The sequence below is a fragment of the Phalaenopsis equestris genome, unplaced genomic scaffold (assembly GCF_001263595.1).
Source record: "Phalaenopsis equestris unplaced genomic scaffold, ASM126359v1 Scaffold000019, whole genome shotgun sequence".
Classification (NCBI taxonomy): domain Eukaryota; kingdom Viridiplantae; phylum Streptophyta; class Magnoliopsida; order Asparagales; family Orchidaceae; genus Phalaenopsis; species Phalaenopsis equestris.
In genome coordinates, this window is record NW_018164461.1 from 329,520 (window position 1) to 342,107 (window position 12,588).

The window sequence follows — 12,588 nt, forward strand, 5'->3', positions numbered from 1 at the left end:
TATATTTGTTTACTTGTGATACTAAATGATTTTGTTGGGTGTAATTCCTTGAATTTCTTTATTAGGTGAATTTACATGATTTTAGAATACACAATTATAGACCACTTTAGGCCATCTTGTTAAGATGGATAAACCCTAACTATTATTAAATTTAAGATTTATGACACTATTTTGATGAACTTTATATTTTAATCTCAAGCTATGTTGATTAAATAGTTAGGTTGTCTGAATCAATTTGATGGAGGCCGTGAATGACTGCATTTATATAAGTTTTGAATTTGGTGGATATTGGACACAAATGAAGAATCAAAATAGAGTAAAGTATGATGGTGGGAGATAGAGAACTAATAAGTATAAAAGGAATGCTGATAGTTTTGATGTGCTAAAAATTAAAGCTCAAGTGACTTACTTGGCTAATATGTCGTGCGTATAAACTACATTATCATATGTGTGGTATATTTCCTAAAGATTATAAGCTCACCACAAATGACACTAAGGTGGCCACGATGATTACACAAGTCAATGAAACTAGTAAAATTGAGCTAGTGATTATAATAGAAGACTATGAAGATGTTGACATATGTTCATAAGTTTAAAAGGTTAGAAATGGTTTTCATGTTTTAGAGGTCGTCACTCAAATTTGTGGCTATGTCGATGATATCAACGATGAGATTGAAGATAATGGAGATGGGATTTAACTAGTTAAGGGGAATATGATAACTCTATTCATGTGGGCTCACACTTCAATGACTCTAAGAGCTTCAAGCAAGCAATTAGGTCTATAGCCATTACTAAGAATTTTGGAGACAATATGAAGACCACTGATAGAACTTATGTGGTGGAGTATTGCTTAGATCGACAATGCCAATGGAGAGTGCATGAAATAGTGTGTGTGCATATGGTCACACTTCTGAGGTAAGAAAAATGAAAGTAATTGATTTATGTCCAGGTATTAATAAGGGTGGAAATAGTTAAGGAACATTTTCTTGGATTGCACAGAACAATGGAGACATTGTGAAAAAAATCCAGATAACCCTCTCAAATAATTTAATCACAACCTAGAATCAACTTATGGTTTGTAATTATCATATATGAAGTTGTGGAGATCGAGAGAAGAAGCTAGAGAAATTATATTTGGAGCAATTGACGACAACTACAAATGGGCGTCAAAATTTAAAGAAGATATAATTAGAATAAATCATAGATCTAATATTGTTTACACCTATGAGAAGGATCTTTCAAGAGATTCTTTGTTTGCTTCAAGTTTTTTATTGATGGGATTATAATTGGTAGAAGAAATCTAATCACTCTTGATACCTGACATCTATAATCAAAATATTTAGGTGAATTGATTTCTATAAATTCTTTAAATGTGTTTTGTTTACCTTAGAATTTAATGTAGATGAATCTGAGTCAAAGAGTACATGGTGATGGTTTCTATAATAGTTGGCTAATCTAATTGGTGTTGAGCTATGTATCTATCCCGAAAGATAAACACAAGACTTGAGGGTGAGACTCGATCAAATAAACTAAGAAATATATGACATTCGTTTAGTCTGCAAAACCATTTTTATTTGTAAGCTGACAAGTTCCCCTATTTAATATAAAAAAATTAAATAGGATTTATATTAAGCTGGATTCGGAAAAGCTTCCTATAAGGGTAATCCGATAACTAAACGAAGTCACTTAAGAAAACCCTCAATAAAAATTAGAGAATATTATTTTCAAGGAGTTCAAAGAGATAGGACTTTTCAATGATATTGAACAAAGAGGTGTGAAAGGGGAATAACTCAAATTTAGAGCATTTTGTATTATGGAATCCAAAGAAAGATGAACTAGGGGATGTCATAGATCCTGAAGGGAACCTCAGTGACTTCCCAAGCTACCATATGGTTTGGCTTCATTTTTGTATATAAAATATTTAAAAGTTTCATTCTGCCAATTTTAATATTTTTGTATATAAAATATTTAAAAGTTTCATTCTGCCAATTTTAATAGTTAGAGCTTATATTCATGTGAAACGATCACACAAATAGCCTGGAAGATGTGAGGATTAGGTCGTGACGAATGACAACCTCGGAGTCCTAAAATGAGTTAGGGCTTATATTGTATAGCAGAACTATACAAAGGCCTAAAGATAATATTGAGGATTTATGTCACACTACGCGGACAACCTCGAAATCCTATGGCTTGTTGTTTAATTCTAAGGAATGGATGGTTTAGCTGATGTAGACATGTTCTGCTATTGAAGATGGTCGTGTTGCCCACAAGCTAACTCAAGCTCCTTATCGTGGCGAGTTTAAGCTTTCTAACGTGTCAGGTTATGATGTCAAATCAAATTTCCCTAAGGTTGTGGTTCCTTAAATATTATGAGGCATGTTAAAGTTGATCATAGCGACACCGGTTAAGATCCTACGGTTCCCTCGTTCTGGTACCACTATTTTCTTTCGAATTCACTTTGTCCAAATGAATTTACTAAACTCAACCTAATGAGTTCTATACTTTCATTCAGACCATGGGAAGTCTCTTTAGCAACCACAAGTTACCTTCTCCGAGGGATTCTCGATAGAGACATTTTAATTTAGTTGTGATTTTTTTTTTTTGTGATGTTTGTTATGGGAAGTCTCTTTAGCAACCACAAGTTACCTCCTCCGAGGGATTCTCGATAGAGATATTTTAATTTAGTTGTGATTTTTTTTTGTGATGTTTGTGATTAAATTTTGAGTTGTCTTATATTTTGAATGTTATGACAATGAATTTTAGCTTGTTTGATTTTTAAATTTTTGTTTTGGGTTTTGTGGCTATCTTAGCAATTTTTGTATTCATGCAGGGTAACATGCAAGTTTGAAGCAAGAAGTACAAAAAGGTAAACGCAGTAATTTAAAAGCGTACCTGTCGATTCTTCTCGTTCCTCCACCTGAAAGGTTAGTACTTGCAAGACATGTATATAATTTTGCAAAGAATTTAAATTGCAGGTGTAGATGAAGGTATAGCTATCCAACCCCAAAGTATGATTCTATTGAGCCTTCGAAGTTCTTAGTGGATGATTCTAGAACAAAATATGACAAGTTCAACTTGTCCTTCAAAATATCCAAAAAATTTCAAAGTGCTCGAGGTATGACCCTGAACTACCTTGAAGATCTCTTGAATTATTTTGAGTTCATTTCTTGAACTTATCTTATTGTTCCATTAATGTTAATCATCCAAGGTTAAAGTGTGGCTACCCCGTTGCCCAGTGAAGCTTGACAATTCAATTATCACAAGGATATGATACTTAGTCAATTTGACATTTTACTTAAAGGTTGTATGGATGAATGCTCCTAAGGCAAGCCTAAGTGATTAAAGATTTGGTGCTCATCAAAAATGGGCTTGAAGTGCTTAAAAGGTGTTAATCTCTAATCATATCATCTTCTAAATCCAATCATTTGAGTTTAGACATCGAGCATATGTCTCTACCAAGCCCTTAACAATCATAATGGAGGAACATGGTGGTGGCTAAAATCTCGGTTTAAGTGACATTATTCTTATTGAAAGAACACATCATCATAAATTTTAGGCTTAAGTGAATTATCATCTTTCTAGCTTAAGCCCAACACTTAAGAATCATTTGATCTTAATTGACTTCCAAGCCATGATGATTAAGGAAATTATGGTTTTGTTGATATTGTGAAAATGTGGTAAGTGAGTTTCTAACTTTAACCCATTATATTTCAATCATTCAATGGATTCATTAAGGATCAAAATTTCTCATCCCCAAAGTTTAATCATAAATTTTGATTAAGACACCAAAATCTAAAAATACCACTTCGCCCTTTGGGCTCTTCATCTTATAACTCTTCAGGTAAAGTTCAAATGGCCTTTAAAATCCTTGAGTATCCCATCCATGGATTAATTAAACTATCAGGGAGGAAAGTATGATTTCTCAAAATTTGATCTAATTTAAATTAAATATTTTAACTCAAAAATAGGATTTTTCAACATTTATTTATTTATTTAATTAAAATGAAGTTTTAATTTACAGGAAAATTATTGGAGGCTTTTCTAGGTCAGAAAAGTACTTAAGTAAAAATTTCATGAATTTTTTGAATAATATTGTAATTATTATAATTATTTAAATGTCATTTTTAATGATTAATTAAATACAAAAATATGTTTTAATCTTCAAAAATCACTTTTAAATTTTTATTAAACCCTCATAAGTCCAAGAAACTTAGAGGAAATTTTTTTTTATATTTTTATGATTTATTTTGAATTTATTGTAATTATTTTAATGGAAAATAAGAAAAATGCATTTTAGACCTTTAGAATTTTTTTTTTAATTTAGCAAAATCAAGAAAAATATTTTAAGGTGTCCCAAGTGATCAAGGAATAATTACACACATTTTTAACTATTTTTTGTATTTTTAAAAATTTTGATTATTTTAATTATTTTTAATTCAAAATATACTTTAAAAATAAAATATTTTCACAAGAATAGATTCTATTTTTATTAAATGCCTCTGATCACAAGGAACTTAGAAAACTATTTTTCATAATTTTTCTAAGCTTATTGAATTTAATATAATTTATTTTGTGCAAAAATACCATTTTTACTTACAAAATCCACTTTAATTGCCAAATCAATTTAAATAAATTTGAAATTTTACAGTGAGTTGAAATGATTTTTATGAACAATGTGGAATTGATTTTTTCAAATTTTGATTTATATTTATTTTAAATAAATTAACACAAAGTAAAACTATTTAATCAATAACATAAATATACAGAATTTTCTTAAATCATCACAATATTTTTCCTAAGTTCCTCTGACCAAAGAGAACCTAACAAAATTGATCTCATATTTTTTTAATGAACATTTTAATTTATATGATTAAATAAAGCCAAAATAGCTACTCAGGCTTGAAAATTAGGGTTAGAAGCAGAGATGTGCTCTCTGACCTTGGAAAAATCAGAGAATGTGCTCTTTATCATGAGGAATCAATCCTAAAAATTTTCAGTCATGGTGATTAGTATTTAATCATAATGAATTAAAATACCTCAGAGAGTATTTAATTAATTAAAAATCATACACTTAACAAATAATTTTTATTTTTGGTCCACATTATTATCCTTTGTTCACTGAGCAAGAGGATATTTTTCTTTTATTTTTATAATTTTTCTATTAAAAATTATCATTTTTCAAAGATCTATTATTTATTTAAATCAAGAAAATCTTAATTTTCTATTCATCCCAATCACGCACTGCGTCATCCTTGTCATCTCTAAAACGCCACGCGTTGCCTCTTGGTTTTGCACCGCCATCTGACTCGGCAGCCACGTGTCCCACTGTTCACGTAAAAAGACTCCGTCTGACTCAATCTCGTCCATCCGTTCAATACACACTCGATCAGAAGGTTCTCTGTCATCGACCCTGATAGTGAGAGCTCGTGAGCCATCTAACTTCTAGACCTAAGATCTCACTCGATACTCAACTAAATCACATGGGATTTGTTCCTACTTCCTACACCTTCATCTCCTACACCTTCATCTACTCAAGGAGAACACATCCATACGGTTATAATGCCATGAAATCAAACTTTTCTTCAAAAGGACCAAACTGAGCTCAAATTTAGGGTTAATGGTCTATACCTTTGTCTGAGAGGGGAGGCCTCAATCAGATGCTTCTGGAAGCTTCAGTGGAGTCCAACAAACCTCCTGGATGTTTTGGTTTCCTCTGGTGTAAGCTCAAAGTAGACGTTCAATGAAATGGGGTGCGGCCTTTGTCTAGGAGTGGCTTGGAGAGGTCAACAGAGGGTGACTTCAATAGGAATCTTCCTCTCTTGCTCTGGGGAAGCTCAAGGGCAGTTCAATTTGGAGTTTGGGGGTGGCCAAAATTTTTCCTGATTTTGAGCTCAAAAATTGAGCTCAGATGATGGGGGAAATGGCCAAGAGATGGATGCAACAAGCTTATGGAGTCTTGGAGGAGCTTTGGGAGTAATTTGACAGAGTTTTCCCAAGGAAATTGGATCTCTTTTTTTTTTCATGGAATTTTTGGCCATGGAGGAGGGTTTTAAAGAGAATGACCTAGGGTGGAGCTCAGGGCTTCAATTTGGTTGCAATGTGAAGCTGAGGTGGAGGGCTTCAAAGTGCTAAGAGCCAATTAGAGCTGTGTAGCTTGGATGGGTGCTTTGGGTTTTGATTTAAGGGGGGGGGCTCTCGGTTTTAGGGTTTTATGGCCACTAGGCCGGTCGGTAGGGTCAGGGGTGGTGGCCAGAGGAGTCGGGTGAGCCAGGGGGAGGGTTAATTATGATTAACCCTTAATGGTTTGGCATGATGGTGGAGATATTTTGGCTTAGGCCTAGAAAAGGTTAAAATCCTCTAAATCAAGGGACCATTGGTCCACGACTTATCTAGGGTGGGCTAAGTGAGTCTATCCTGGTCACTAGGGTCCAAATGGTGGCTATTGTGACATTAATTTGGCGACTTTGGCATGGCTAAGTCAATTTTGGTGAAGGGGGTTCAATTTAGGTCAAAATTGCTAGAAGTTGGGGGTTCAAAATCGAATTCCAAAGCAAGGTTTGGGTTTGATTGTCATGAAGAGTTTGGAAAAGATTTGGAGTGATTTTGAATTGATTTGGAGGAATTTGGGCATGTGGTCAATTTAGGGGTGTTGAGTTAGACTTGGGATTAGGTTGGGCTAGAGTTGGGTTAAATCAAAATGGATGGTTGAAAATGGTCTAGAGGAATATCATGATGAATTCTCAACATCAATTGGGTGTAAATTTTAAGGTTTGGGCATTCAATTAGGTGACATTTGGAGACATGGCCAAATTACAAAAAATTTGGGAATTTTGAAATTGGGTTGAAATTGAGTGGAATTGAAGCTTGAGCAAGGCTAATTTAGGGTTCAATTTTGTATGTAGAAGTGTTTTGAACTGTTTAGGATCTAAATTGAGGCAATTGAGTGGGCCATGGGAGTTCAATTGGGTGAGATTGAGTCATATGTTCAAAATTGGGGGTTTTGATTTGGATCAAAATTGAGCTCAAAGCATAGGTCAATTAAACTTGGATTTGGTTTGAAATGACCATATACATGATGAATTTGAGTTTAGAATTGAAATTAGGGGAGATTGGGGTCAAATTGATTGACATCTGGGGTGAATTTGGGGAAATTCGGCCCTTAAGGGCAATTTGAGGATTTTGGTAAAAAAAGGTCAAATTGGGTTTAATTGAAAGGTCCAAATTGGTTTTGGGGACATTTGAGATGATTTTGGAGGTTTTGGAAAAGTTTAATATACTAATGTTATTTTTGTAATTTTGGTAAATTAGGGGGTATTTTGGTAAATTTGAAATTTTTGGGATGTTTCGGGTAATTTGGGTAGTTAGCAATTTAGGTAGTTTGAAATGTTTTGAAATGATTTTTGAACACATTTGGGTATTTTGGGTGAAATTGCAAATTTTGGCCAAACTTAGGGTTTGAGGGTATTTTGGTAAATGCTAAGTTGGATATTTTTGTAAAATTGAGGTGTAAACCACACTATGTGAGCCATGGACCAATGGAATCCCCATTTGGGTCCTTTATGTACTAGTCCTAGCTAAACCCCAGCCTCTAGCTAAACCCCAGCCTAAACCCCAGCCTAGGACTAGTGGGTCTAGGGGACCATCTACCTGAGTCTCCCAAAGGATCAGAGGATCAAAGTTGACAAAGCCTGGGTTTAGGGTTATGAGTGAAAGTGAGTGAAAGTGAGCGCAAGTGAGTGAACCAGCTCTAAACCAACATCCAGGATTAACCTTAAGGCCAAGCAGTCCTATGGGGAATCACCTTGAGCTCTCTTATATTGACCCCATCTGCTAAGTGCTAGAGGTTAGGACTAATATGTGGAACTTCAAGTTCAGAAAAGAATGGTTCAGTGTTTCTAATGGTGAGGGTTCCTTTTCTAGTCATCCAGGAGTAGTCAACAGGAAAGTCCTATTATAAACCCTAGGCTACTAAAGAGGAAAAACTAGACCTCAACCAAAAGTGAGGTCAACATGTAGTAATAGATTCTGTTAAATAATTGGACTTTCATGCATTCATGCAGTTGATTTTAGTAGCTTAAAAGAGAGCCCACCATTGTATTTTTATGTTGATAATAATTATTGTGTGGTTAGCTAGAAAATTCTCATTACAATTTCTCGATTCTATTCAATACAATTTACTTATATGTTATTTACATTATGGTTAGATATATAATGACATATGAATGCCCAATGTCAACCTTTCCAAGGAAGAAAAAATGGTAAATATCTAACGATGCTATGCAAATTGGTGTACCAAATACATTAAGGTCTGTAGACATGCCTAAGAAAAGGAGATTTAAGAACTTTATAGAAACCAATGCCAAGAAAATCAAATTATTCACAAATACATTAGTTGTGGACTTTGGGGCCACCACAAGACTACGTGTACGAATCCATTAGGTTATCCAAGTAGTCATCTAGCAGATACTAAAGGTACAACAAGTTTTCCCAAATAAACTGCTATTTAATATTAGTTCACATATAGTCATATATGTCTTGGATTTGTTGAGGTGCATATAAGAAAAGACATGTATTTGCACCGATTTTAGCCCACTATAAAGCCTTTGGGTTTTTTCAAAGTATTTATAGGATTTTGTGAGCACAACCAGCCAAGCCAGGAGCAAAAAATCCATTTAGGGCATGGCACCACAGTGCCAATACTGGGTGTCATGGCCTTGCATATGATTAAGACACACATCCATCATCAACTACCACATTTTATGATGCCATGATGCTAGGATCAGACATCACAGAGTGGATTTAAAAAAATCATTATAGAATTAACAATTCGGTGCCTCGAGTGGGGGAGCACCACAATGCCTATGTTGGGCCATGACACACCAATGACATTGATGTGACTCGGTGTAAGTTTGTTCTTTTTAATTTTTTTTTGACTTCCTGGTGAGGCTTGCAGAAAGATGTTGAAGTTCATTCACTATTTGGGAGTGAATGTATATATGTCTGAATTCTTTTGAGTTATGTTTTGCATGTCATTACATCTTTTTTGTATCATGTGTTTATTCTACCTTTGTGTATGTTTGATGCCTCAAAACCAAATCAAGTTATGTCATTGAAATTTTGTTGCACTCACTTGTTTGATGCCTTTTTTACATTGGTTTACCTTTATTTTGTTATTCATATCATGATGACATTGTGTGTCGTGCTTTTGGGGATTAAATTCCCATGCACTAGATTTTACATACGTCACATCTATATGCACTAATTATTTTACTTTGTCCAAGATGAACAATTGTTTTCTTTCTATAGATCCAGGTTGCATGAGTCAACATGTTTGTGATGAAGCTTCAACTACTTTTAGTTTATCCTATGGTTGTATAAGGAAATGAGTATTACCTGCTGGTTTATCCAGTTTGATAATGTGAATTATTCTATTACAATCAGATCTCATAGAATCATTCCAAATATAGACATGGACTAACCTCTATCACTTATCGTGATGAAGATTAGCTCATTAAGATGTTTGAGATAGGGCCAACTTAGTGACCCTATCAAGATCAACGTGGAAACCTTTAGCCCTTGTACTACATGCCTAGTACTTGGATGTTGGTTTGGTAACACTTTGTCGTTTATGTTTAGAACCAGGTTAGGTTAAAGTTAAGGATTTTTGTGCACAACTATTGTTCTTTGGCTTGTGTTGGCTATTTCACACTTTGAGTGCTTTGTGTATACTTTACAGTGTGTAAGATTTGTGCACTAATAAATTTATAATATGTTTTCCTTACAGAGAAACATATGCAAAAAGAGAGGAGCTTAATGATATTAGATTAACACAGTTTTTGTAGGTGTTGCTCTTCCAATAGGATACAGTTTTTTTACACGTTACATGATATAACCCATGCTACCCTCTATTTTATAGGTAGAGTATTATTTTTGACTTTCCTATGTACTTTTAAAATCCCTAGAAGAGTTTGTATTGAAAATAAGATATGGTCACGAGTCTCGAAGCTTAGAGTAGGAAATGTGTGTAGAGGACCTTTAGTTGTTTGCTCATGCCTCACACCTTAATTCTAGATTATAAATTTATTATATAGCTCTATGTTCATGCATGTATATAAGGAGCCTGACCACTCTTTATCTTTTTTCGGATTCTAGCCAACCCAACGATAGTGTTGCTCTTATTTTTTATATTGAGTGTTTACATATTAACACATTGTCTATGGTAGCTTTTTCTTATGTTCATAGTTTGTCTGTATACGAACATGACTAGGCTCATTACAATAAAAGATTTACCATAATTTATTTTTAATAGATATATTCTCAATAAAATTTAATACTAAAAATATTAAATTTTTAAAAATTTGTTACTTTATTTCTTGCCTGGCTTTTAGGACAATTTAAAATGATCATAAAATGCATGAATGTTACCCTCGAGCGTTCTAATAGGGCCTCACTACATACATATTATATTACCCAAGAAGAGAACTCTTATTTCCCAATTTGACCCGCATAACATTTGTCTTTTATGATTAGGTGTCTGTCTAGTACGATATATGATATTAAAGGCTTTCCTGATCCTGTTGAGATTATAAGTCCTTTGTGAAATGGCTTAGTTTTGTAACTAAGTCATTTATTTCTTCTTCCTCTTTCTTATAGGATTTCTATCCATACTCTTGGCAAGTATAATCCCTATTCTCATTTTGTTCTAGTTATAGTCATAGAAGCTTAGACATTTCTTTCTTTTAGCTTCAAATTTACTAGATCATTTTGGACGATGTAACATGTGAGTTTTTGATGAAGTGATCCTCCTTCTAGGTTAGGTCAACTACCTTCATAGCTTAGCACATTTGGGGTCTCAATAATATGGGTGGATGGGTCCATGGAGTCCCAACCAGGCTATCTCAACATGTCTAGGTTTTTCTTTGACCTACTCGTTGATCTACCCCCTTTGGGCGCAATCTTTTCCTTTGCCAAGTCTTTGTAAATGTGTACCATATGCTCTCTTAATTTAGTGGTATCTATCTATCAGGTTACGGGATTCATCCTCTACATGATGGTGTATTTTTGCCACGACAACTAGAGAATTTCTGGTATTAGAACCGTTAGAAATCTCCTTGACTTTCTATGTTTCAAAAGAATATTTTAAAATAAACATATCACCTTTTATCTGAGTATTCCTAAGTTTTTCTTAAGATGTAATTGATCATGATCATATGTCATCGTGGGAGGTCTCATGAAAACAAAATAAAATAAATTTGATTTTATATTCTAGTTTGGTTATGAGAGTCTTTATAAAGGATCTCTTGCATACATTTTCTCTGGTAAAAAAATGGTCTGATTTGCTTTGAATTACTCATATTAGTTTTATGTTATACTGATTTTTCTATACAAATATTTTTTTAGCTACACTTTTTGTTTCTTCTTAGCTTTTGTTCATGTTATAGTATTACCTTTATTATTTTAAAAGTGAGGGTGACCTAAAAAAGGGATGTGAAATGTGATGGATGCTAAGAATCCGACACAAAAAGTGTTGCGAACAAGGTGCTTCTCAGAAAAAATTATTCCATACGGACACCGCATGCAGGTGTTTGATCTAGACTGCACACCACAGTCCATCAATTTTTTTTTTCAAAAAAAAAAATGAAAAATGGGGCACACCGAAATACAACTTTTACTGTGATGAGCGGTCTAGATCGGACACCTTCGTATGGAATACTTTTTCATTCGGGAACAATGAATCTTTTAGATAGTCTTATTTACAGGAAATAGAAAAAACATATTTTGATCATACTCTTGCATCTTCCACCCTTCTAATTCCTATTTATTTTGTTTATTATTGCTTTATTCTTTCATTATTTGTTTGTTGCACTAGCTTCTAAGTATTTTGACTCTGATTTCTTTGAAATTTGACCATTATATCTAGCCCCCATTTTTTGTTATGGTGGACTCCTTTATGCCCGACCTCATTAATTATGCAAGATGCTTACTTGTTGACAGCTTCTTACAAATTTTAGAACCATTGACAAAGTGATTCTAAAATTAATCGCATTCACAAGACTAATTTTGGCCATTGAAGGCCATATTCAGAGCTCGATTTATTATGTTCATTGATCAAATCTGGTTTGAATTTGTTAGTCACCTTCTTACTTGATGTAATTGAGTTTCTGACATAATTTTGTTTCTTTCTGATGCATATAAAGATTTCTCATTTATTATGAATGGTAGGTATGAAGCATTTAGTGGTGCATGTCACTAGGGGTGTATACGAACCGAACACGAACGAATATGGCTTGTGTTCGTGTTCAGTTCGTTTGAAATTTAGTTTGTTTGAAATACGCTCGTGTTGGAAATTGTTCGTGAAGTCATTGTTTGTGTTCGTTTTTTAACGACCGAGCCGTGAGCCGAGCCTGAGCTGTTCACGAACGACGAGCCAGTTTCACATCCCTAATATTAATATATATAAATAATATATTATATTGATTATATAACTTATATTATATAAATATATATTATCTATATTAGTATATTACTAATATAGTATATTAATATTAATTTATTATATATTATAATTTATAAAATTTAGTTTTTTAA